This window comes from Musca autumnalis, unplaced genomic scaffold (assembly GCF_047663935.1).
Source record: "Musca autumnalis isolate F117 unplaced genomic scaffold, ASM4766393v1 scaffold_22, whole genome shotgun sequence".
Taxonomy (NCBI): Eukaryota; Metazoa; Arthropoda; class Insecta; order Diptera; family Muscidae; genus Musca; species Musca autumnalis.
Genome location: NW_027411778.1, coordinates 384,394 through 408,734, shown reverse-complemented (window position 1 = coordinate 408,734; position 24,341 = coordinate 384,394).

Genomic DNA, 24,341 nt, shown 5'->3' with positions numbered 1-24,341 from the left:
GTATTGGGAAAGTCATGCCCGATGAACTTTTGTATTGGGAAAATCATCTCCGGTGAACTTTTGTATTGGGAAAGTCATCTCCGGTGAACTTTTGTATGGGAAAAGTCATCTCCGGTGAGCTTTTGTATGGGAAAAGTCATCTCCGGTGAACTTTTGTATTGGGAAAGTCATCTCCGGTGAACTTTTGTATTGGAAAAGTCATGCCCGGTGAACTTTTGTATTGGGAAAGTCATCTCCGGTGAACTTTTGTATTGGAAAAGTCATCTCTGGTGAACTTTTGTATTGGGAAAGTCATCTCCGGTGAACTTTTGTATTGGGAAAGTCAAGCCCGGTGAACTTTTGTATGGGAAAAGTAATCTCCGGTGAACTTTGGGAAAGTCATGCCCGGTGAACTTTTGTATTGGGAAAGTCATCTCCGGTGAACTTTTGTATTGGAAAAGTCATCTCCGGTGAAGTTTTGTATTGGGAAAGTCATCTCCGGTGAACTTTTGTATTGGGAAAGTCATGCCCGGTGAACTTTTGTATTGAAAAAGTCATCTCCGGTGAACTTTTGTATTGGAAAAGTCATCTCCGGTGAACTTTTGTATTTTAAAAGTCATGCCCGGTGAACTTTTGTATGGGAAAATCATCTCCTGTGAACTTTTGTATTGGAAAAGTCATCTCCGGTGAACTTTTGTATTGGGAAAGTCATGCCCGGTGAACTTTTGTATTGGGAAAATCATCTCCGGTGAACTTTTGTATTGGGAAAGTCATCTCCGGTGAACTTTTGTATGGGAAAAGTCATCTCCTGTGAGCTTTCGTATTGGAAAAGTCATCTCCGGTGAACTGTTGTATTGGAAAAGTCATCTCCGGTGAACTTTTGTATTGGGAAAGTCATCTCCGGTGAACTTTTGTATGGGAAAAGTCATCTCCGGTGAACTTTTGTATTGGGAAAGTCATGCCCGGTGAACTTTTGTATTGGGAAAGTCATCTCCGGTGAACTTTTGTATTGGAAAAGTCATCTCCGGTGAACTTTTGTATTGGGAAGGTCATCTCCGGTGAACTTTTGTATTGGGAAGTCATGTCCGGTGAACTTTTGTATGGGAAAAGTCATCTCCGGTGAACTTTTGTATTGGGAAAGTCATCTCCGGTGAACTTTTGTATGGGAGTCATCTCCGGTGAACTTTTGTATTGGCAAAGTCATCTCCGGTGAACTTTTGTATTGGGAAAGTCATGCCCGCTGAATTTTTGTATTGGGAAAGTCATGCCCGGTGAACTTTTGTATTGGGAAAGTCATGCCCGGTGAACTTTTGTATGGGAAAGTAATCTCCGGTGAACTTTTGCATTGGCAAAGTCATCTCCGGTGAACTTTTGTATGGGAAAAGTCATCTCCGGTGAACTTTTGTATGGGAAAAGTCATCTCCGGTGAACGTTTGTATGGGAAAAGTCATCTCCGCTGAACTTTTGTATTGGGAAAGTCATCTACGGTGAACTTTTGTATTGGGAAAGTCATCTCCGGTGAACTTTTGTATTGGGAAAGTCATGCCCGGTGAACTTTTGTATTGGGAAAGTCATCTCCGGTGAACTTTTGTATGGGAAAAGTCATCTCCGGTGAACTTTTGTATTGGGAAAGTCATCTCCGGTGAACTTTTGTATTGGGAAAGTCATGCCCGGTGAACTTTTGTATTGGGAAAGTCATGCCCGGTGAACTTTTGTATTGGAAAAGTTATCTCCGGTGAACTTTTGTATGGGAAAAGTCATCTCCGCTGCACTTTTGTATGGGAAAAGTCATCTCCGCTGAACTTTTGTATTGGGAAAGTCATCTACGGTGAACTTTTGTATTGGGAAAGTCATCTCCGGTGAACTTTTGTATTGGGAAAGTCATCTCCGGTGAACTTTTGTATGGGAAAAGTCATCTCCGGTGAACTTTTGTATTGGCAAAGTCATCTCCGGTGAACTTTTGTATTGGGAAAGTCATGCCCGGTGAACTTTTGTATTGGGAAAGTCATGCCCGGTGAACTTTTGTATTGGAAAAGTCATCTCCGGTGAACTTTTGTATTTTAAAAGTCATACCCGGTAAACTTTTGTATGGGAAAAGTCACCTCCGGAGAACTTTTGTATTGGCAAAGTCATCTCCTGTGAACTTTTGTATTGGGAAAGTCATCTCCGGTGAACTTTTGTATAGGAAAAGTCATCTCCGGTGAGCTTTTGTATGGGAAAAGTCATCTCCGGTGAACTTTTGTATTGGGAAAGTCATCTCCGGTGAACTTTTGTATTGGAAAAGTCATGCCCGGTGAACTTTTGTATTGGGAAAGTCATCTCCGGTGAACTTTTGTATTGGAAAAGTCATCTCTGGTGAACTTTTGTATTGGGAAAGTCATCTCCGGTGAACTTTTGTATTGGGAAAGTCAAGCCCGGTGAACTTTTGTATGGGAAAAGTAATCTCCGGTGAACTTTGGGAAAGTCATGCCCGGTGAACTTTTGTATTGGGAAAGTCATCTCCGGTGAACTTTTGTATTGGAAAAGTCATCTCCGGTGAAGTTTTGTATTGGGAAAGTCATCTCCGGTGAACTTTTGTATTGGGAAAGTCATGCCCGGTGAACTTTTGTATTGAAAAAGTCATCTCCGGTGAACTTTTGTATTGGAAAAGTCATCTCCGGTGAACTTTTGTATTTTAAAAGTCATGCCCGGTGAACTTTTGTATGGGAAAATCATCTCCTGTGAACTTTTGTATTGGAAAAGTCATCTCCGGTGAACTTTTGTATTGGGAAAGTCATGCCCGGTGAACTTTTGTATTGGGAAAATCATCTCCGGTGAACTTTTGTATTGGGAAAGTCATCTCCGGTGAACTTTTGTATGGGAAAAGTCATCTCCTGTGAGCTTTCGTATTGGAAAAGTCATCTCCGGTGAACTTTTGTATTGGAAAAGTCATCTCCGGTGAACTTTTGTATTGGGAAAGTCATCTCCGGTGAACTTTTGTATGGGAAAAGTCATCTCCGGTGAACTTTTGTATTGGGAAAGTCATGCCCGGTGAACTTTTGTATTGGGAAAGTCATCTCCGGTGAACTTTTGTATTGGAAAAGTCATCTCCGGTGAACTTTTGTATTGGGAAGGTCATCTCCGGTGAACTTTTGTATTGGGAAGTCATGTCCGGTGAACTTTTGTATGGGAAAAGTCATCTCCGGTGAACTTTTGTATTGGGAAAGTCATGACCGGTGAACTTTTGTATTGGAAAAGTCATCTCCGGTGAATTTTTGTATGGGAAAAGTCATCTCCGGTGAACTTTTGTATTGGAAAAGTCATCTCCGGTAAACTTTTGTATTGGGAAAGTCATGCCCAGTGAACTTTTGTATGGGAAAAGTCATCTCCGGTGAACTTTTGTATGTGAAAGTCATCTCCGGTGAAATATTGTATTGGGAAAGTCATCTCCGGTGAATTTTTGTATTGGAAAAGTCATCTTCGGTGAACTTTTGTATTGGGAAAGTCATGCCCGGTGAACTTTTGTATTGGAAAAGTCATCTCCGGTGAACTTTTGTATGGGAAAAGTCATCTCCGGTGAACTTTTGTATAGGCAAAGTCATCTCCGGTGAAATATTGTATTGGGAAAGTCATCTCCGGTGAACTTTTGTATTGGAAAAGTCATCTTCGGTGAACTTTTGTATTGGAAAAGTCATCTCCGGTGAACTTTTGTATTGGAAAAGTCATCTCCGGTGAACTTTTGTATTGGGAAAGTCATGCCCGGTGAACTTTTGTATGGGAAAAGTCATCTCCGGTGAACTTTTGTATGGGAAAGTCATCTCCGGTGAACTTTTGTATTTTAAAAGTCATGCCCGGTGAACTTTTGTATGGGAAAAGTCATCTCCGTTGAACTTTTGTATTGGCAAAGTCATCTCCTGTGAACTTTTGAATTGGAAAAGTCATCTCCGGTGAACTTTTGTATTGGAAAAGTCATGCCCGATGAACTTTTGTATTGGGAAAAGTCATCTCCGGTGAGCTTTTGTATTGGGAAAGTCATCTCCCGTGAACTTTTGTATTGGGAAAGTCATCTCCGGTGAACTTTTGTATTGGAAAAGTCATGCCCGGTGAACTTTTGTATTGGGAAAGTCATCTCCGGTGAACTTTTGTATTGGAAAAGTCATCTACGGTGAACTTTTGTATTGGGAAAGTCATCTCCGGTGAACTTTTGTATTGGGAAAGTCAAGCCCGGTGAACTTTTGTATGGGAAAAGTAATCTCCGGCGAACTTTGGGAAAGTCATGCCCGGTGAACTTTTGTATTGGGAAAGTCATCTCCGGTGAAGTTTTGTATTGGAAAAGTCATCTCCGGTGAACTTTTGTATTGGGAAAGTCATCTCCGGTGAACTTTTGTATTGGGAAAGTCATGCCCGGTGAACTTCTGTATTGAAAAAGTCATCTCCGGTGAACTTTTGTATTGGAAAAGTCATCTCCGGTGAACTTTTGTATTTTAAAAGTCATGCCCGGTGAACTTTTGTATTGAAAAAGTCATCTCCGGTGAACTTTTGTATTGGGAAAGTCATCTCCGGTGAACTTTTGTATTGGAAAATTCATCTCCGGTGAACTTTTGTATGGGAAAAGTCATCTCCGGAGAACTTTTGTATTGGGAAAGTCATGCCCGGTGAACTTTTGTATGGGAAAAGTCATCTCCGGTGAACTTTTGTATGGGAAAAGTCATTTTCGGTGAACTTTTGTATGGGAAAAGTCATCTCCGGTGAACTTTTGTATTGGAAAAGTCATCTCCGGTGAACTTTTGTATTGGCAAAGTCATCTCCGGTGAACTTTTGTATGGGAAAAGTCATCTCCTGAGAAATTTGTATTGGGAAAGTCATCTCCGGTGAAATTTTGTATTGGGAAAGTCATCTCCGGTGAACTTTTGTATGGGAAAAGTCATCTCCGGTGAACTTTTGTATGGGAAAAGTCATGCCCGGTAAAATTTTGTATAGGAAAAGTCATCTCCGGTGAACTTTTGTATGGGAAAAGTCATCTCCGGTGAACTTTTGTATTGGAAAAGTCATCTCCGGTGAACTTTTGTATGGCAAAGTCATCTCCGGTGAACTTTTGTATGGGAAAGTCATCTCCGGTGAACTTTTGTATTGGGAAAGTCATCACCGGTGAACTTATGTATAGGAAAAGTCGTCTCCGGTGAACTTTTGTATGGGAAAAGTCATCTCCGGTGGACTTTTGTATTGGGAAAGTCATCTCCGGTGAACTTTTGTATTGGGAAAGTCATCTCCGGTGAACTTTTGTATTGGGAAAGTCATGCCCGGTGAACTTTTGTATTGGAAAAGTCATCTCCGGTGCACTTTTGTATGGGGAAAGTCATCTCCGCTGCACTTTTGTATGGGAAAAGTCATCTCCGGTGAACTTTTGTATTGGGAAAGTCATCTCCGGTGAACTTTTGTATGGGAAAAGTCATCTCCGGTGAACTTTTGTATTGGCAAAGTCATCTCCGGTGAACTTTTCTATTGGGAAAGTTATGCCCGCTGAATTTTTGTATTGGGAAATTCATGCCCGGTGAACTTTTGTATTGGAAAAGTCATCTCCGGTGCACTTTTGTATGGGGAAAGTCATCTCCGCTGCACTTTTGTATGGGAAAGTAATCTCCGGTGAACTTTTGTATTGGCAAAGTCATCTCCGGTGAACTTTTGTATGGGAAAAGTCATCTCCGGTGAACTTTTGTATTGGGAAAGTCATGTCCGGTGAACTTTTGTATGGGAAAAGTCATCTCCGGTGAACTTTTGTATGGGAAAAGTCATCTCCGCTGAACTTTTGTATTGGGAAAGTCATCTACGGTGAACTTTTGTATTGGGAAAGTCATCTCCGGTGAACTTTTGTATTGGGAAAGTCATCTCCGGTGAACTTTTGTATGGGAAAAGTCATCTCCGGTGAACTTTTGTATTGGCAAAGTCATCTCCGGTGAACTTTTGTATTGGGAAAGTCATGCCCGGTGAACTTTTGTATTGGGAAAGTCATGCCCGGTGAACTTTTGTATTGGAAAAGTCATCTCCGGTGAACTTTTGTATTTTAAAAGTCATGCCCGGTGAACTTTTGTATGGGAAAAGTCATCTCCGGTGAACTTTTGTATTGGCAAAATCATCTCCTGTGAACTTTTGAATTGGAAAAGTCATCTCCGGTGAACTTTTGTATTGGGAAAGTCATGCCCGATGAACTTTTGTATTGGGAAAATCATCTCCGGTGAACTTTTGTATTGGGAAAGTCATCTCCGGTGAACTTTTGTATGGGAAAAGTCATCTCCGGTGAGCTTTTGTATGGGAAAAGTCATCTCCGGTGAACTTTTGTATTGGGAAAGTCATCTCCGGTGAACTTTTGTATTGGAAAAGTCATGCCCGGTGAACTTTTGTATTGGGAAAGTCATCTCCGGTGAACTTTTGTATTGGAAAAGTCATCTCCGGTGAACTTTTGTATTGGGAAAGTCATCTCCGGTGAACTTTTGTATTGGGAAAGTCAAGCCCGCTGAACTTTTGTATGGGAAAAGTAATCTCCGGTGAACTTTGGGAAAGTCATGCCCGGTGAACTTTTGTATTGGGAAAGTCATGCCCGGTGAACTTTTGTATTGGGAAAGTCATCTCCGGTGAACTTTTGTATTGGGAAAGTCATCTCCGGTAAACTTTTGTATTGGGAAAGTCATGCCCGGTGAACTTTTGTATTGAAAAAGTCATCTCCGGTGAACTTTTGTATTGGAAAAGTCATCTCCGGTGAACTTTTGTATTTTAAAAGTCATGCCCGGTGAACTTTTGTATGGGAAAATCATCTCCTGTGAACTTTTGTATTGGAACAGTCATCTCCGGTGAACTTTTGTATTGGGAAAGTCATGACCGGTGAACTTTTGTATTGGAAAAGTCATCTCCGGTGAATTTTTGTATGGGAAAAGTCATCTCCGGTGGACTTTTGTATTGGAAAAGTCATCTCCGGTAAACTTTTGTATTGGGAAAGTCATGCCCAGTGAACTTTTGTATGGGAAAAGTCATCTCCGGTGAACTTTTGTATGTGAAAGTCATCTCCGGTGAAATATTGTATTGGGAAAGTCATCTCCGGTGAATTTTTGTATTGGAAAAGTCATCTTCGGTGAACTTTTTTATTGGGAAAGTCATGCCCGGTGAACTTTTGTATTGGAAAAGTCATCTCCGGTGAACTTTTGTATGGGAAAAGTCATCTCCGGTGAACTTTTGTATAGGCAAAGTCATCTCCGGTGAAATATTGTATTGGGAAAGTCATCTCCGGTGAACTTTTGTATTGGAAAAGTCATCTTCGGTGAACTTTTGTATTGGAAAAGTCATCTCCGGTGAACTTTTGTATTGGAAAAGTCATCTCCGGTGAATTTTGTATTGGGAAAGTCATGCCCGGTGAACTTTTGTATGGGAAAAGTCATCTCCGGTGAACTTTTGTATGGGAAAGTCATCTCCGGTGAACTTTTGTATTTTAAAAGTCATGCCCGGTGAACTTTTGTATGGGAAAAGTCATCTCCGTTGAACTTTTGTATTGGCAAAGTCATCTCCTGTGAACTTTTGAATTGGAAAAGTCATCTTCGGTGAACTTTTGTATTGGAAAAGTCATGCCCGATGAACTTTTGTATTGGGAAAAGTCATCTCCGGTGAGCTTTTGTATTGGGAAAGTCATCTCCCGTGAACTTTTGTATTGGGAAAGTCATCTCCGGTGAACTTTTGTATTGGAAAAGTCATGCCCGGTGAACTTTTGTATTGGGAAAGTCATCTCCGGTGAACTTTTGTATTGGAAAAGTCATCTACGGTGAACTTTTGTATTGGGAAAGTCATCTCCGGTGAACTTTTGTATTGGGAAAGTCAAGCCCGGTGAACTTTTGTATGGGAAAAGTAATCTCCGGTGAACTTTGGGAAAGTCATGCCCGGTGAACTTTTGTATTTGGAAAGTCATCTCCGGTGAACTTTTGTATTGGAAAAGTCATCTCCGGTGAACTTTTGTATTGGGAAAGTCATCTCCGGTGAACTTTTGTATAGGGAAAGTCATGCCCGGTGAACTTTTGTATTGAAAAAGTCATCTCCGGTAAACTTTTGTATTGGAAAAGTCATCTCCGGTGAACTTTTGTATTTTAAAAGTCATGCCCGGTGAACTTTTGTATTGAAAAAGTCATCTCCGGTGAACTTTTGTATTGGGAAAGTCATCTCCGGTGAACTTTTGTATTGGAAAATTCATCTCCGGTGAACTTTTGTATGGGAAAAGTCATCTCCGGAGAACTTTTGTATTGGGAAAGTCATGCCCGGTGAACTTTTGTATGGGAAAAGTCATGCCCGGTGAACTTTTGTATGGGAAAATTCATTTTCGGTGAACTTTTTTATGGGAAAAGTCATCTCCGGTGAACTTTTGTATTGGAAAAGTCATCTCCGGTGAACTTTTGTATTGGCAAAGTCATCTCCGGTGAACTTTTGTATGGGAAAAGTCATCTCCTGAGAACTTTTGTATTGGGAAAGTCATCTCCAGTGAAATTTTGTATTGGGAAAGTCATCTCCGGTGAACTTTTGTATGGGAAAAGTCATCTCCGGTGAACTTTTGTATGGGAAAAGTCATCTCCGGTGAACTTTTGTATGGGAAAAGTCATCTCCGGTGAACTTTTGTATTGGAAAAGTCATCTCCGGTGAACTTTTGTATTGGCAAAGTCATCTCCGGTGAACTTTTGTATTGGGAAAGTCATCTCCGGTGAACTTTTGTATTGGGAAAGTCATCTCCGGTGAACTTATGTATGGGAAAAGTCATCTCCGGTGAACTTTTGTATGGGAAAAGTCATTTCCGGTGGACTTTTGTATTGGGAAAGTCATCTCCGGTGAACTTTTGTATTGGCAAAGTCATCTCCGGTGAACTTTTGTATTGGGAAAGTCATCTCCGGTGAACTTTTGTATTGGAAAAGTCATGCCCGGTGAACTTTTGTATTGGGAAAGTCATCTCCGGTGAACTTTTGTATTGGAAAAGTCATCTACGGTGAACTTTTGTATTGGGAAAGTCATCTCCGGTGAACTTTTGTATTGGGAAAGTCAAGCCCGGTGAACTTTTGTATGGGAAAGTCATCTCCGGTGAACTTTTCTATTGGGAAAGTTATGCCCGCTGAATTTTTGTTTTGGGAAAGTCATGCCCGGTGAACTTTTGTATGGGAAAGTAATCTCCGGTGAACTTTTGTATTGGCAAAGTCATCTCCGGTGAGCTTTTGTATGGGAAAAGTCATCGCCGGTGAACTTTTGTATTGGGAAAGTCATGTCCGGTGAACTTTTGTATGGGAAAAGTCATCTCCGGTGAACTTTTGTATGGGAAAAGTCATCTCCGCTGAACTTTTGTATTGGGAAAGTCATCTACGGTGAACTTTTGTATTGGGAAAGTCATCTCCGGTGAACTTTTGTATTGGGAAAGTCATCTCCGGTGAACTTTTGTATGGGAAAAGTCATCTCCGGTGAACTTTTGTATTGGCAAAGTCATCTCCGGTGAACTTTTGTATTGGGAAAGTCATGCCCGGTGAACTTTTGTATTGGGAAAGTCATGCCCGGTGAACTTTTGTATTGGAAAAGTCATCTCCGGTGAACTTTTGTATTTTAAAAGTCATGCCCGGTGAACTTTTGTATGGGAAAAGTCATTTCCGGTGAACTTTTGTATTGGCAAAATCATCTCCTGTGAACTTTTGAATTGGAAAAGTCATCTCCGGTGAACTTTTGTATTGGGAAAGTCATGCCCGATGAACTTTTGTATTGGGAAAATCATCTCCGGTGAACTTTTGTATTGGGAAAGTCATCTCCGGTGAACTTTTGTATGGGAAAAGTCATCTCCGGTGAGCTTTTGTATGGGAAAAGTCATCTCCGGTGAACTTTTGTATTGGGAAAGTCATCTCCGGTGAACTTTTGTATTGGAAAAGTCATGCCCGGTGAACTTTTGTATTGGGAAAGTCATCTCCGGTGAACTTTTGTATTGGAAAATTCATCTCCGGTGAACTTTTGTATTGGGAAAGTCATCTCCGGTGAACTTTTGTATTGGGAAAGTCAAGCCCGGTGAACTTTTGTATGGGAAAAGTAATCTCCGGTGAACTTTGGGAAAGTCATGCCCGGTGAACTTTTGTATTGGGAAAGTCATGCCCGGTGAACTTTTGTATTGGGAAAGTCATCTCCGGTGAACTTTTGTATTGGGAAAGTCATCTCCGGTGAACTTTTGTATTGGGAAAGTCATGCCCGGTGAACTTTTGTATTGAAAAAGTCATCTCCGGTGAACTTTTGTATTGGAAAAGTCATCTCCGGTGAACTTTTGTATTTTAAAAGTCATGCCCGGTGAACTTTTGTATGGGAAAATCATCTCCTGTGAACTTTTGTATTGGAACAGTCATCTCCGGTGAACTTTTGTATTGGGAAATCATGCCCGGTGAACTTTTGTATTGGGAAAATCATCTCCGGTGAACTTTTGTATTGGGAAAGTCATCTCCGGTGAACTTTTGTATGGGAAAAGTCATCTCCTGTGAGCTTTCGTATTGGAAAAGTCATCTCCGGTGAACTTTTGTATTGGAAAAGTCATCTCCGGTGAACTTTTGTATTGGGAAAGTCATCTCCGGTGAACTTTTGTATGGGAAAAGTCATCTCCGGTGAACTTTTGTATTGGGAAAGTCATGCCCGGTGAACTTTTGTATTGGGAAAGTCATCTCCGGTGAACTTTTGTATTGGAAAAGTCATCTCCGGTGAACTTTTGTATTGGGAAGGTCATCTCCGGTGAACTTTTGTATTGGGAAGTCATGTCCCGTGAACTTTTGTATGGGAAAAGTCATCTCCGGTGAACTTTTGTATTGGGAAAGTCATGACCGGTGAACTTTTGTATTGGAAAAGTCATCTCCGGTGAATTTTTGTATGGGAAAAGTCAACTCCGGTGAACTTTTGTATTGGAAAAGTCATCTCCGGTAAACTTTTGTATTGGGAAAGTCATGCCCAGTGAACTTTTGTATGGGAAAAGTCATCTCCGGTCAACTTTTGTATGTGAAAGTCATCTCCGGTGAAATATTGTATTGGCAAAGTCATCTCCTGTGAACTTTTGAATTGGAAAAGTCATCTCCGGTGAACTTTTGTATTGGGAAAGTCATGCCCGATGAACTTTTGTATTGGGAAAAGTCATCTCCGGTGAGCTTTTGTATTGGGAAAGTCATCTCCCGTGAACTTTTGTATTGGGAAAGTCATCTCCGGTGAACTTTTGTAATTGAAAAGTCATGCCCGGTGAACTTTTGTATTGGGAAAGTCATCTCCGGTGAACTTTTGTATTGGAAAAGTCATCTCCGGTGAACTTTTGTATTGGGAAAGTCATCTCCGGTGAACTTTTGTATTGGGAAAGTCAAGCCCGGTGAACTTTTGTATGGGAAAAGTAATCTCCGGTGAACTTTGGGAAAGTCATGCCCGGTGAACCTTTGTATTGGGAAAGTCATCTCCGGTGAACTTTTGTATTGGAAAAGTCATCTCCGGTGAACTTTTGTATTGGGAAAGTCATCTCCGGTGAACTTTTGTATTGGGAAAGTCATGCCCGGTGAACTTTTGTATTGAAAAAGTCATCTCCGGTGAACTTTTGTATTGGAAAAGTCATCTCCGGTGAACTTTTGTATTTTAAAAGTCATGCCCGGTGAACTTTTTTATTAAAAAAGTCATCTCCGGTGAACTTTTGTATTGGGAAAGTCATCTCCGGTGAACTTTTGTATTGGAAAATTCATCTCCGGTGAACTTTTGTATGGGAAAAGTCATCTCCGGAGAACTTTTGTATTGGGAAAGTCATGCCCGGTGAACTTTTGTATGGGAAAAGTCATCTCCGGTGAACTTTTGTATGGGAAAAGTCATTTTCGGTAAACTTTTGTATTGGGAAAGTCATCTCCGGTGAACTTTTGTATTGTAAAAGTCATCTCCGGTGAACTTTTGTATTGGCAAAGTCATCTCCGGTGAACTTTTGTATGGGAAAAGTCATCTCCTGAGAACTTTTGTATTGGGAAAGTCATCTCCGGTGAACTTTTGTATTGGGAAAGTCATCTCCGGTGAACTTTTGTATGGGAAAAGTCATCTCCGGTGAACTTTTGTATGGGAAAAGTCATGCCCGGTGAAATTTTGTATAGGAAAAGTCATCTCCGGTGAACTTTTGTATGGGAAAAGTCATCTCCGGTGAACTTTTGTATTGGAAAAGTCATCTCCGGTGAACTTTTGTATTGGCAAAGTCATCTCCGGTGAACTTTTGTATGGGAAAGTCATCTCCGGTGAACTTTTGTATTGGGAAAGTCATCTCCGGTGAACTTATGTATGGGAAAAGTCATCTCCGGTGAACTTTTGTATGGGAAAAGTCATCTCCGGTGGACTTTTGTATTGGGAAAGTCACCTCCGGTGAACTTTTGTATTGGGAAAGTCATCTCCGGTGAACTTTTGTATTGGGAAAGTCATGCCCGGTGAACTTTTGTATTGGAAAAGTCATCTCCGGTGCACTTTTGTATGGGAAAAGTCATCTCCGCTGCACTTTTGTATGGGAAAAGTCATCTCTGGTGAACTTTTGTATTGGGAAAGTCATCTCCGGTGAACTTTTGTATGGGAAAAGTCATCTCCGGTGAACTTTTGTATGGGAAAAGTCATCTCCGGTGAACTTTTGTATTGGCAAAGTCATCTCCGGTGAACTTTTGTATTGGGAAAGTCATGCCCGCTGAATTTTTGTATTGGGAAAGTCATGCCCGGTGAACTTTTGTATTGGAAAAGTCATCTCCGGTGAACTTTTGTATTGGGAAAGTCATGTCCGGTGAACTTTTGTATGGGAAAAGTCATCTCCGGTGAACTTTTGTATGGGAAAAGTCATCTCCGGTGAACGTTTGTATGGGAAAAGTCATCTCCGCTGAACTTTTGTATTGGGAAAGTCATCTACGGTGAACTTTTGTATTGGGAAAGTCATCTCCGGTGAACTTTTGTATTGGGAAAGTCATGCCCGGTGAACTTTTGTATTGGGAAAGTCATCTCCGGTGAACTTTTGTATGGGAAAAGTCATCTCCGGTGAACTTTTGTATTGGGAAAGTCATGCCCGGTGAACTTTTGTATTGGGAAAGTCATGCCCGGTGAACTTTTGTATTGGGAAAGTCATGCCCGGTGAACTTTTGTATTAGAAAAGTCATCTCCGGTGAACTTTTGTATTTTAAAAGTCATGCCCGGTGAACTTTTGTATGGGAAAAGTCATCTCCGGTGAACTTTTGTATTGGCAAAGTCATCTCCTGTGAACTTTTGAATTGGAAAAGTCATCTCCGGTGAACTTTTGTATTGGGAAAGTCATGCCCGATGAACTTTTGTATTGGGAAAATCATCTCCGGTGAACTTTTGTATTGGGAAAGTCATCTCCGGTGAACTTTTGTATGGGAAAAGTCATCTCCGGTGAGCTTTTGTATGGGAAAAGTCATCTCCGGTGAACTTTTGTATTGGGAAAGTCATCTCCGGTGAACTTTTGTATTGGAAAAGTCATGCCCGGTGAACTTTTGTATTGGGAAAGTCATCTCCGGTGAACTTTTGTATTGGAAAAGTCATCTCCGGTGAACTTTTGTATTGGGAAAATCATCTCCGGTGAACTTTTGTATTGGGAAAGTCAAGCCCGGTGAACTTTTGTATGGGAAAAGTAATCTCCGGTGAACTTTGGGAAAGTCATGCCCGGTGAACTTTTGTATTGGGAAAGTCATCTCCGATGAACTTTTGTATTGGAAAAGTCATCTCCGGTGAACTTTTGTATTGGGAAAGTCATCTCCGGTGAACTTTTGTATTGGGAAAGTCATGCCCGGTGAATTTTTGTATTGAAAAAGTCATCTCCGGTGAACTTTTGTATTGGAAAAGTCATCTCCGGTGAACTTTTGTATTTTAAAAGTCATGCCCGGTGAACTTTTGTATGGGAATATCATCTCCTGTGAACTTTTGTATTGGAAAAGTCATCTCCGGTGAACTTTTGTATTGGGAAAGTCATGCCCGGTGAACTTTTGTATTGGTAAAATCATCTCCGGTGAACTTTTGTATTGGGAAAGTCATCTCCGGTGAACTTTTGTATGGGAAAAGTCATCTCCGGTGAACTTTTGTATTGGGAAAGTCATCTCCGGTGAACTTTTGTATTGGAAAAGTCATGCCCGGTGAACTTTTGTATTGGGAAAGTCATCTCCGGTGAACTTTTGTATAGGAAAAGTCATCTCCGGTGAACTTTTGTATTGGGAAAGTCATGCCCGGTGAACTTTTGTATTGGGAAAGTCATCTCCGGTGAACTTTTGTATTGGAAAAGTCATCTCCGGTGAACTTTTGTATTGGGAAGGTCATCTCCGGTGAACTTTTGTATTGGGAAGTCATGTCCGGTGAACTTTTGTATGGGAAAAGTCATCTCCGGTGAACTTTTGTATTGGGAAAATCATGACCGGTGAACTTTTGTATTGGAAAAGTCATCTCCGGTGAATTTTTGTATGGGAAAAGTCATCTCCGGTGAACTTTTGTATTGGAAAAGTCATCTCCGGTAAACTTTTGTATTGGGAAAGTCATGCCCAGTGAACTTTTGTATGGGAAAAGTCATCTCCGGTGATCTTTTGTATGTGAAAGTCATCTCCGGTGAAATATTGTATTGGGAAAGTCATCTCCGGTGAACTTTTGTATTGGAAAAGTCATCTTCGGTGAACTTTTGTATTGGGAAAGTCATGCCCGGTGAACTTTTGTATTGGAAAAGTCATCTCCGGTGAACTTTTGTATGGGAAAAGTCATCTCCGGTGAACTTTTGTATAGGCAAAGTCATCTCCGGTGAAATATTGTATTGGGAAAGTCATCTCCGGTGAACTTTTGTATTGGAAAAGTCATCTCCGGTGAACTTTTGTATTGGAAAAGTCATCTCCGGTGAACTTTTGTATTGGAAAAGTCATCTCCGGTGAACTTTTGTATTGGGAAAGTCATCTCCGGTGAACTTTTGTATTGGAAAAGTCATCTCCGGTGAACTTTTGTATTGGGAAAGTCATCTCCGGTGAACTTTTGTATTGGGAAGTCATGTCCGGTGAACTTTTGTATGGGAAAAGTCATCTCCGGTGAACTTTTGTATTGGGAAAGTCATGACCGGTGAACTTTTGTATTGGAAAAGTCATCTCCGGTGAATTTTTGTATGGGAAAAGTCATCTCCGGTGAACTTTTGTATTGGGAAAGTCATGCCCAGTGAACTTTTGTATGGGAAAAGTCATCTCCGGTGAACTTTTGTATGTGAAAGTCATCTCCGGTGAAATATTGTATTGGGAAAGTCATCTCCGGTGAACTTTTGTATTGGAAAAGTCATCTTCGGTGAACTTTTGTATTGGGAAAGTCATGCCCGGTGAACTTTTGTATTGGAAAAGTCATCTCCGGTGAACTTTTGTATGGGAAAAGTCATCTCCGGTGAACTTTTGTATTGGAAAAGTCATCTCCGGTAAACTTTTGTATTGGGAAAGTCATGCCCAGTGAACTTTTGTATGGGAAAAGTCATCTCCGGTGAACTTTTGTATTGGAAAAGTCATCTCCGGTGAACTTTTGTATGGAAAAGTCATCTCCGGTGAACTTTTGTATTGGAAAAGTCATCTCCGGTGAACTTTTGTATTGGGAAAGTCATGCCCGGTGAACTTTTGTATGGGAAAAGTCATCTCCGGTGAACTTTTGTATAGGCAAAGTCATCTCCGGTGAAATATTGTATTGGGAAAGTCATCTCCGGTGAACTTTTGTATTGGAAAAGTCATCTCCGGTGAACTTTTGTATTGGAAAAGTCATCTCCGGTGAACTTTTGTATTGGAAAAGTCATCTCCGGTGAACTTTTGTATTGGGAAAGTCATCTCCGGTGAACTTTTCTATTGGAAAAGTCATCTCCGGTGAACTTTTGTATTGGGAAAGTCATCTCCGGTGAACTTTTGTATTGGGAAGTCATGTCCGGTGAACTTTTGTATGGGAAAAGTCATCTCCGGTGAACTTTTGTATTGGGAAAGTCATGACCGGTGAACTTTTGTATTGGAAAAGTCATCTCCGGTGAATTTTTGTATGGGAAAAGTCATCTCCGGTGAACTTTTGTATTGGGAAAGTCATGCCCAGTGAACTTTTGTATGGGAAAAGTCATCTCCGCTGAACTTTTGTATGTGAAAGTCATCTCCGGTGAAATATTGTATTGGGAAAGTCATCTCCGGTGAACTTTTGTATTGGAAAAGTCATCTTCGGTGAACTTTTGTATTGGGAAAGTCATGCCCGGTGAACTTTTGTATTGGAAAAGTCATCTCCGGTGAACTTTTGTATGGGAAAAGTCATCTCCGGTGAACTTTTGTATAGGCAAAGTCATCTCCGGTGAACTTTTGTATAGGCAAAGTCATCTCCGGTGAAATATTGTATTGGGAAAAGTCATCTCCGGTGAACTTTTGTATTGGCAAAGTCATCTCCTGTGAACTTTTGAATTGGAAAAGTCATCTCCGGTGAACTTTTGTATTGGGAAAGTCATGCCCGATGAACTTTTGTATTGGGAAAATCATCTCCGGTGAACTTTTGTATTGGGAAAGTCATCTCCGGTGAACTTTTGTATGGGAAAAGTCATCTCCGGTGAGCTTTTGTATGGGAAAAGTCATCTCCGGTGAACTTTTGTATTGGGAAAGTCATCTCCGGTGAACTTTTGTATTGGAAAAGTCATGCCCGGTGAACTTTTGTATTGGGAAAGTCATCTCCGGTGAACTTTTGTATTGGAAAAGTCATCTCCGGTGAACTTTTGTATTGGGAAAGTCATCTCCGGTGAACTTTTGTATTGGGAAAGTCAAGCCCGGTGAACTTTTGTATGGGAAAAGTAATCTCCGGTGAACTTTGGGAAAGTCATGCCCGGTGAACTTTTGTATTGGGAAAGTCATCTCCGGTGAACTTTTGTATTGGAAAAGTCATCTCCGGTGAACTTTTGTATTGGGAAAGTCATCTCCGGTGAACTTTTGTATTGGGAAAGTCATGCCCGGTGAACTTTTGTATTGAAAAAGTCATCTCCGGTGAACTTTTGTATTGGAAAAGTCATCTCCGGTGAACTTTTGTATTTTAAAAGTCATACCCGGTGATCTTTTGTATGGGAAAATCATCTCCTGTGAACTTTTGTATTGGAAAAGTCATCTCCGGTGAACTTTTGTATTGGGAAAGTCATGCCCGGTGAACTTTTGTATTGGGAAAATCATCTCCGGTGAACTTTTGTATTGGGAAAGTCATCTCCGGTGAACTTTTGTATGGGAAAAGTCATCTCCTGTGAGCTTTCGTATTGGAAAAGTCATCTCCGGTGAACTTTTGTATTGGAAAAGTCATCTCCGGTGAACTTTTGTATTGGGAAAGTCATCTCCGGTGAACTTTTGTATGGGAAAAGTCATCTCCGGTGAACTTTTGTATTGGGAAAGTCATGCCCGGTGAACTTTTGTTTTGGGAAAATCATCTCCGGTGAACTTTTGTATTGGAAAAGTCATCTCCGGTGAACTTTTGTATTGGGAAGGTCATCTCCGGTGAACTTTTGTATTGGGAAGTCATGTCCGGTGAACTTTTGTATGGGAAAAGTCATCTCCGGTGAACTTTTGTGTTGGGAAAGTCATGACCGGTGAACTTTTGTATTGGAAAAGTCATCTCCGGTGAACTTTTGTATTGGAAAAGTCATCTCCGGTGAAATTTGTATTGGAGAAGTCATCTCCGGTAAACTTTTGTATTGGGAAAGTCATGCCCAGTGAACTTTTGTATGGGAAAAGTCATCTCCGGTGATCTTTTGTATGTGAAAGTCATCTCCGGTGAAATATTGTATTGGGAAAGTCATCTCCGGTGAACTTTTGTATTGGAAAATCATCTTCGGTGAACTTTTGTATTGGGGAAGTCATGCCCGGTGAACTTTTGTATTGGAAAAGTCATCTCCGGTGAACTTTTGTATGGGAAAAGTCATGTCCGGTGAACTTTTGTATAGGCAAAGTCATCTCCGGTGAAATATTGTATTGGGAAAGTCATCTCCGGTGAACTTTTGTATTGGAAAAGTCATCTCCGGTGAACTTTTGTATTGGAAAAGTCATCTCCGGTGAACTTTTGTATTGGAAAAGTCATCTCCGGTGAACTTTTGTATTGGGAAAGTCATCTACGGTGAGCTTTTGTATTGGAAAAGTCATCTCCGGTGAACTTTTGTATTGGGAAAGTCATCTCCGGTGAACTTTTGTATTGGGAAGTCATGTCCGGTGAACTTTTGTATGGGAAAAGTCATCTCCGGTGAACTTTTGTATTGGGAAAGTCATCTCCGGTAAACTTTTGTATTGGGAAAGTCATGCCCAGTGAACTTTTGTATGGGAAAAGTCATCTCCGGTGAACTTTTGTATGTGAAAGTCATCTCCGGTGAAATATTGTATTGGGAAAGTCATCTCCGGTGAACTTTTGTATTGGAAAAGTCATCTTCGGTGAACTTTTGTATTGGGAAAGTCATGCCCGGTTAACTTTTGTATTGGAAAAGTCATCTCCGGTGAACTTTTGTATGGGAAAAGTCATCTCCGGTGAACTTTTGTATAGGCAAAGTCATCTCCGGTGAAATATTGTATTGGGAAAGTCATCTCCGGTGAACTTTTGTATTGGAAAAGTCATCTCCGGTGAACTTTTGTATTGGAAAAGTCATCTCCGGTGAACTTTTGTATTGGGAAAGTCATGCCCGGTGAACTTTTGTATGGGAAAAGTCATCTCCGGTGAACTTTTGTATGGGAAAGTCATCTCCGGTGAACTTTTGTATTTTAAAAGTCATGCCCGGTGAACTTTTGTATGGGAAAAATCATCTCCGGTGAACTTTTGTATTGGCAAAGTCATCTCTTGTGAACTTTTGAATTGGAAAAGTCATCTACGGTGAACTTTTGTATTGGGAAAGTCATGCCCGATGAACTTTTGTATTGGGAAAAGTCATCTCCGGTGAGCTTTTGTATTGGGAAAGTCATCTCCCGTGAACTTTTGTATTGGGAAAGTCATCTCCGGTGAACTTTTGTATTGGAAAAGTCATGCCCGGTGAACTTTTGTATTGGGAAAGTCATCTCCGGTGAACTTTTGTATTGGAAAAGTCATCTCCGGTGAACTTTTGTATTGGGAAAGTCATCTCCGGTGAACTTTTGTATTGGGAAAGTCAAGCCCGGTGAACTTTTGTATGGGAAAAGTAATCTCCGGTGAACTTTGGGAAAGTCATGCCCGGTGAACTTTTGTATTGGGAAAGTCATCTCCGGTGAACTTTTGTATTGGAAAAGTCATCTCCGGTGAACTTTTGTATTGGGAAAGTCATCTCCGGTGAACTTTTGTATTGGGAAAGTCATGCCCGGTGAACTTTTGTATTGAAAAAGTCATCTCCGGTGAACTTTTGTATTGGAAAAGTCATCTCCTGTGAACTTTTGTATTGGAAAAGTCATCTCCGGTGAAATATTGTATTGGGAAAGTCATCTCCGGTGAACTTTTGTATTGGAAAATCATCTTCGGTGAACTTTTGTATTGGGAAAGTCATGCCCGGTGAACTTTTGTATTGGAAAAGTCATCTCCGGTGAACTTTTGTATGGGAAAAGTCATGTCCGGTGAACTTTTGTATAGGCAAAGTCATCTCCGGTGAAATATTGTATTGGGAAAGTCATCTCCGGTGAACTTTTGTATTGGAAAAGTCATCTCCGGTGAACTTTTGTATTGGAAAAGTCATCTCCGGTGAACTTTTGTATTGGAAAAGTCATCTCCGGTGAACTTTTGTATTGGGAAAGTCATCTACGGTGAGCTTTTGTATTGGAAAAGTCATCTCCGGTGAACTTTTGTATTGGGAAAGTCATCTCCGGTGAACTTTTGTATTGGGAAGTCATGTCCGGTGAACTTTTGTATGGGAAAAGTCATCTCCGGTGAACTTTTGTATTGGGAAAGTCATCTCCGGTAAACTTTTGTATTGGGAAAGTCATGCCCAGTGAACTTTTGTATGGGAAAAGTCATCTCCGGTGAACTTTTGTATGTGAAAGTCATCTCCGGTGAAATATTGTATTGGGAAAGTCATCTCCGGTGAACTTTTGTATTGGAAAAGTCATCTTCGGTGAACTTTTGTATTGGGAAAGTCATGCCCGGTTAACTTTTGTATTGGAAAAGTCATCTCCGGTGAACTTTTGTATGGGAAAAGTCATCTCCGGTGAACTTTTGTATAGGCAAAGTCATCTCCGGTGAAATATTGTATTGGGAAAGTCATCTCCGGTGAACTTTTGTATTGGAAAAGTCATCTCCGGTGAACTTTTGTATTGGAAAAGTCATCTCCGGTGAACTTTTGTATTGGGAAAGTCATGCCCGGTGAACTTTTGTATGGGAAAAGTCATCTCCGGTGAACTTTTGTATGGGAAAGTCATCTCCGGTGAACTTTTGTATTTTAAAAGTCATGCCCGGTGAACTTTTGTATGGGAAAAATCATCTCCGGTGAACTTTTGTATTGGCAAAGTCATCTCTTGTGAACTTTTGAATTGGAAAAGTCATCTACGGTGAACTTTTGTATTGGGAAAGTCATGCCCGATGAACTTTTGTATTGGGAAAAGTCATCTCCGGTGAGCTTTTGTATTGGGAAAGTCATCTCCCGTGAACTTTTGTATTGGGAAAGTCATCTCCGGTGAACTTTTGTATTGGAAAAGTCATGCCCGGTGAACTTTTGTATTGGGAAAGTCATCTCCGGTGAACTTTTGTATTGGAAAAGTCATCTCCGGTGAACTTTTGTATTGGGAAAGTCATCTCCGGTGAACTTTTGTATTGGGAAAGTCAAGCCCGGTGAACTTTTGTATGGGAAAAGTAATCTCCGGTGAACTTTGGGAAAGTCATGCCCGGTGAACTTTTGTATTGGGAAAGTCATCTCCGGTGAACTTTTGTATTGGAAAAGTCATCTCCGGTGAACTTTTGTATTGGGAAAGTCATCTCCGGTGAACTTTTGTATTGGGAAAGTCATGCCCGGTGAACTTTTGTATTGAAAAAGTCATCTCCGGTGAACTTTTGTATTGGAAAAGTCATCTCCGGTGAACTTTTGTATTTTAAAAGTCATGCCCGGTGAACTTTTGTATGGGAAAATCATCTCCTGTGAACTCTTGTATTGGAAAAGTCATCTCCGGTGAACTTTTGTATTGGGAAAGTCATCTTCGGTGAACTTTTGTATTGGGAAAGTCATGCCCGGTGAACTTTTGTATTGGAAAAGTCATCTTCGGTGAACTTTTGTATTGGAAAAGTCATCTCCGGTGAGCTTTTGTATTGGCAAAGTCATCTCCGGTGAACTTTTGTATTGGAAAAGTCATCTCCGGTGAACTTTTGTATTGGGAAAGTCATGCCCGGTGAACTTTTGTATGGGAAAAGTCATCTCCTGTGAACTTTTGTATGGGAAAGTCATCTCCGGTGAACTTTTGTATTGGCAAAGTCATCTCCGGTGAACTTTTGTATTGGGAAAGTTATCTCCGGTGAACTTTTGTATTGGCAAAGTTATCTCCGGTGAACTTTTGTATTGGAAAAGTCATCTCCGGTGAACTTTTGTATTGGGAAAGTCATGCCCGGTGAACTTTTGTATTGGGAAAGTCATGCCCGATGAACTTTTGTATTGGAAAAGTCATCTCCGGTGAACTTTTGTATTGGAAAAGTCATCTCCTGTGAACTTTTGTATTGGAAAAGTCATCTCCGGTGAACTTTTGTATTGGTAAAGTCATGCCCGGTGAACTTTTGTATGGGAAAAGTCATCTCCGGTGAACTTTGTATGGGAAAGTCATCTCCGGTGAACTTTTGTATTAAGAAAGTCATCTCCGGTGAACTTTTGTATTGGAAAAGTCATCTCCGGTGAACTTTTGTATTGGGAAAGTCATCACCGGTGAACTTTTGTATGGGAAAAGTCATCTCCGGTGAACTTTTGTATTGGAATAGTCATCTCCGGTGAACTTTTGTATTGGCAAAGTCATCTCCGGTGAACTTTTGTATTGGCAAAGTCATCTCCGGTGAACTTTTGTATTGGGAAAGTCATCTCCGGTGAACTTTTGTATTGGGAAAGTCATGCCCGGTGAACTTTTGTATTGGAAAAGTCATCTCCGGTGAACTTTTGTATTGGAAAAGTCATCTCCGGTGAACTTTTGTATTGGAAAAGTCATCTCCGGTGAACTTTTGTATTGGAAAAGTCATCTCCGGTGAACTTTTGTATTGGAAAAGTCATCTCCGGTGAACTTTTGTATTGGGAAAGTCATCTCCGGTGAACTTTTGTATTTGAAAAGTCATCTCCGGTGAACTTTTGTATGGGAAAAGTCATCTCCGGTGAACTATTGTATTGCCAAAGTCATCTCCGATGAACTTTTGTATTGGAAAAGTCATCTCCGGTGAACTTTTGTATTGGAAAGTCATCTCCGGTGAACTTTTGTATTGGGAAAGTCATCTCCGGTGAACTTTTGTATGGGAAAAATCATCTCCGGTGAACTTTTGTATGGGAAAAGTCATCTCCGGTGAACTTTTGTATTGGGAAAGTCATGCCCGGTGAACTTTTGTATTGGAAAAGTCATCTCCGGTGAACTTTTGTATTGGGAAAGTCATGCTCGGTGAACTTTTGTATTGGAAAAGTCATCTCCGGTGAACTTTTGTATTGGAAAAGTCATCTCCGGTGAACTTTTGTATTGGGAAAGTCATGCCCGGTGAACTTTTGTATGGGAAAAGTCATCTCCTGTGAACTTTTGTATGGGAAAGTCATCTCCGGTGAACTTTTGTATGGGAAAAGTCATCTCCGGTGAACTTTGGTATTGCGAAAGTCATGCCCGGTGAACTATTGTATTGGGAAAGTCATCTCCGTTGAACTTTTGTATTGGCAAAGTCATCTCCGGTGAACTTTTGTATTGGGAAAGTCATCTCCGGTGAACTTTTGTATTGGGAAAGTCATGCCCGGTGAACTTTTGTATTGGAAAAGTCATCTCCGGTGAATTTTTGTATGGGAAAAGTCATCTCCGGTGAACTTTTGTATTGGAAAAGTCATCTCCGGTAAACTTTTGTATTGGGAAAGTCATGCCCAGTGAACTTTTGTATGGGAAAAGTCATCTCCGGTGAACTTTTGTATGTGAAAGTCATCTCCGGTGAAATATTGTATTGGGAAAGTCATCTCCGGTGAACTTTTGTATTGGAAAAGTCATCTTCGGTGAACTTTTGTATTGGGAAAGTCATGCCCGGTTAACTTTTGTATTGGAAAAGTCATCTCCGGTGAACTTTTGTATGGGAAAAGTCATCTCCGGTGAACTTTTGTATAGGCAAAGTCATCTCCGGTGAAATATTGTATTGGGAAAGTCATCTCCGGTGAACTTTTGTATTGGAAAAGTCATCTTCGGTGAACTTTTGTATTGGAAAAGTCATCTCCGGTGAACTTTTGTATTGGGAAAGTCATGCCCGGTGAACTTTTGTATGGGAAAAGTCATCTCCGGTGAACTTTTGTATGGGAAAGTCATCTCCGGTGAACTTTTGTATTTTAAAAGTCATGCCCGGTGAACTTTTGTATGGGAAAAATCATCTCCGGTGAACTTTTGTATTGGCAAAGTCATCTCCTGTGAACTTTTGAATTGGAAAAGTCATCTCCGGTGAACTTTTGTATTGGGAAAGTCATGCCCGATGAACTTTTGTATTGGGAAAAGTCATCTCCGGTGAGCTTTTGTATTGGGAAAGTCATCTCCCGTGAACTTTTGTATTGGGAAAGTCATCTCCGGTGAACTTTTGTATTGGAAAAGTCATGCCCGGTGAACTTTTGTATTGGGAAAGTCATCTCCGGTGAACTTTTGTATTGGAAAAGTCATCTCCGGTGAACTTTTGTATTGGGAAAGTCATCTCCGGTGAACTTTTGTATTGGGAAAGTCAAGCCCGGTGAACTTTTGTATGGGAAAAGTAATCTCCGGTGAACTTTGGGAAAGTCATGCCCGGTGAACTTTTGTATTGGGAAAGTCATCTCCGGTGAACTTTTGTATTGGAAAAGTCATCTCCGGTGAACTTTTGTATTGGGAAAGTCATCTCCGGTGAACTTTTGTATTGGGAAAGTCATGCCCGGTGAACTTTTGTATTGAAAAAGTCATCTCCGGTGAACTTTTGTATTGGAAAAGTCATCTCCGGTGAACTTTTGTATTTTAAAAGTCATGCCCGGTGAACTTTTGTATGGGAAAATCATCTCCTGTGAACTCTTGTATTGGAAAAGTCATCTCCGGTGAACTTTTGTATTGGGAAAGTCATCTTCGGTGAACTTTTGTATTGGGAAAGTCATGCCCGGTGAACTTTTGTATTGGAAAAGTCATCTTCGGTGAACTTTTGTATTGGAAAAGTCATCTCCGGTGAACTTTTGTATTGGCAAAGTCATCTCCGGTGAACTTTTG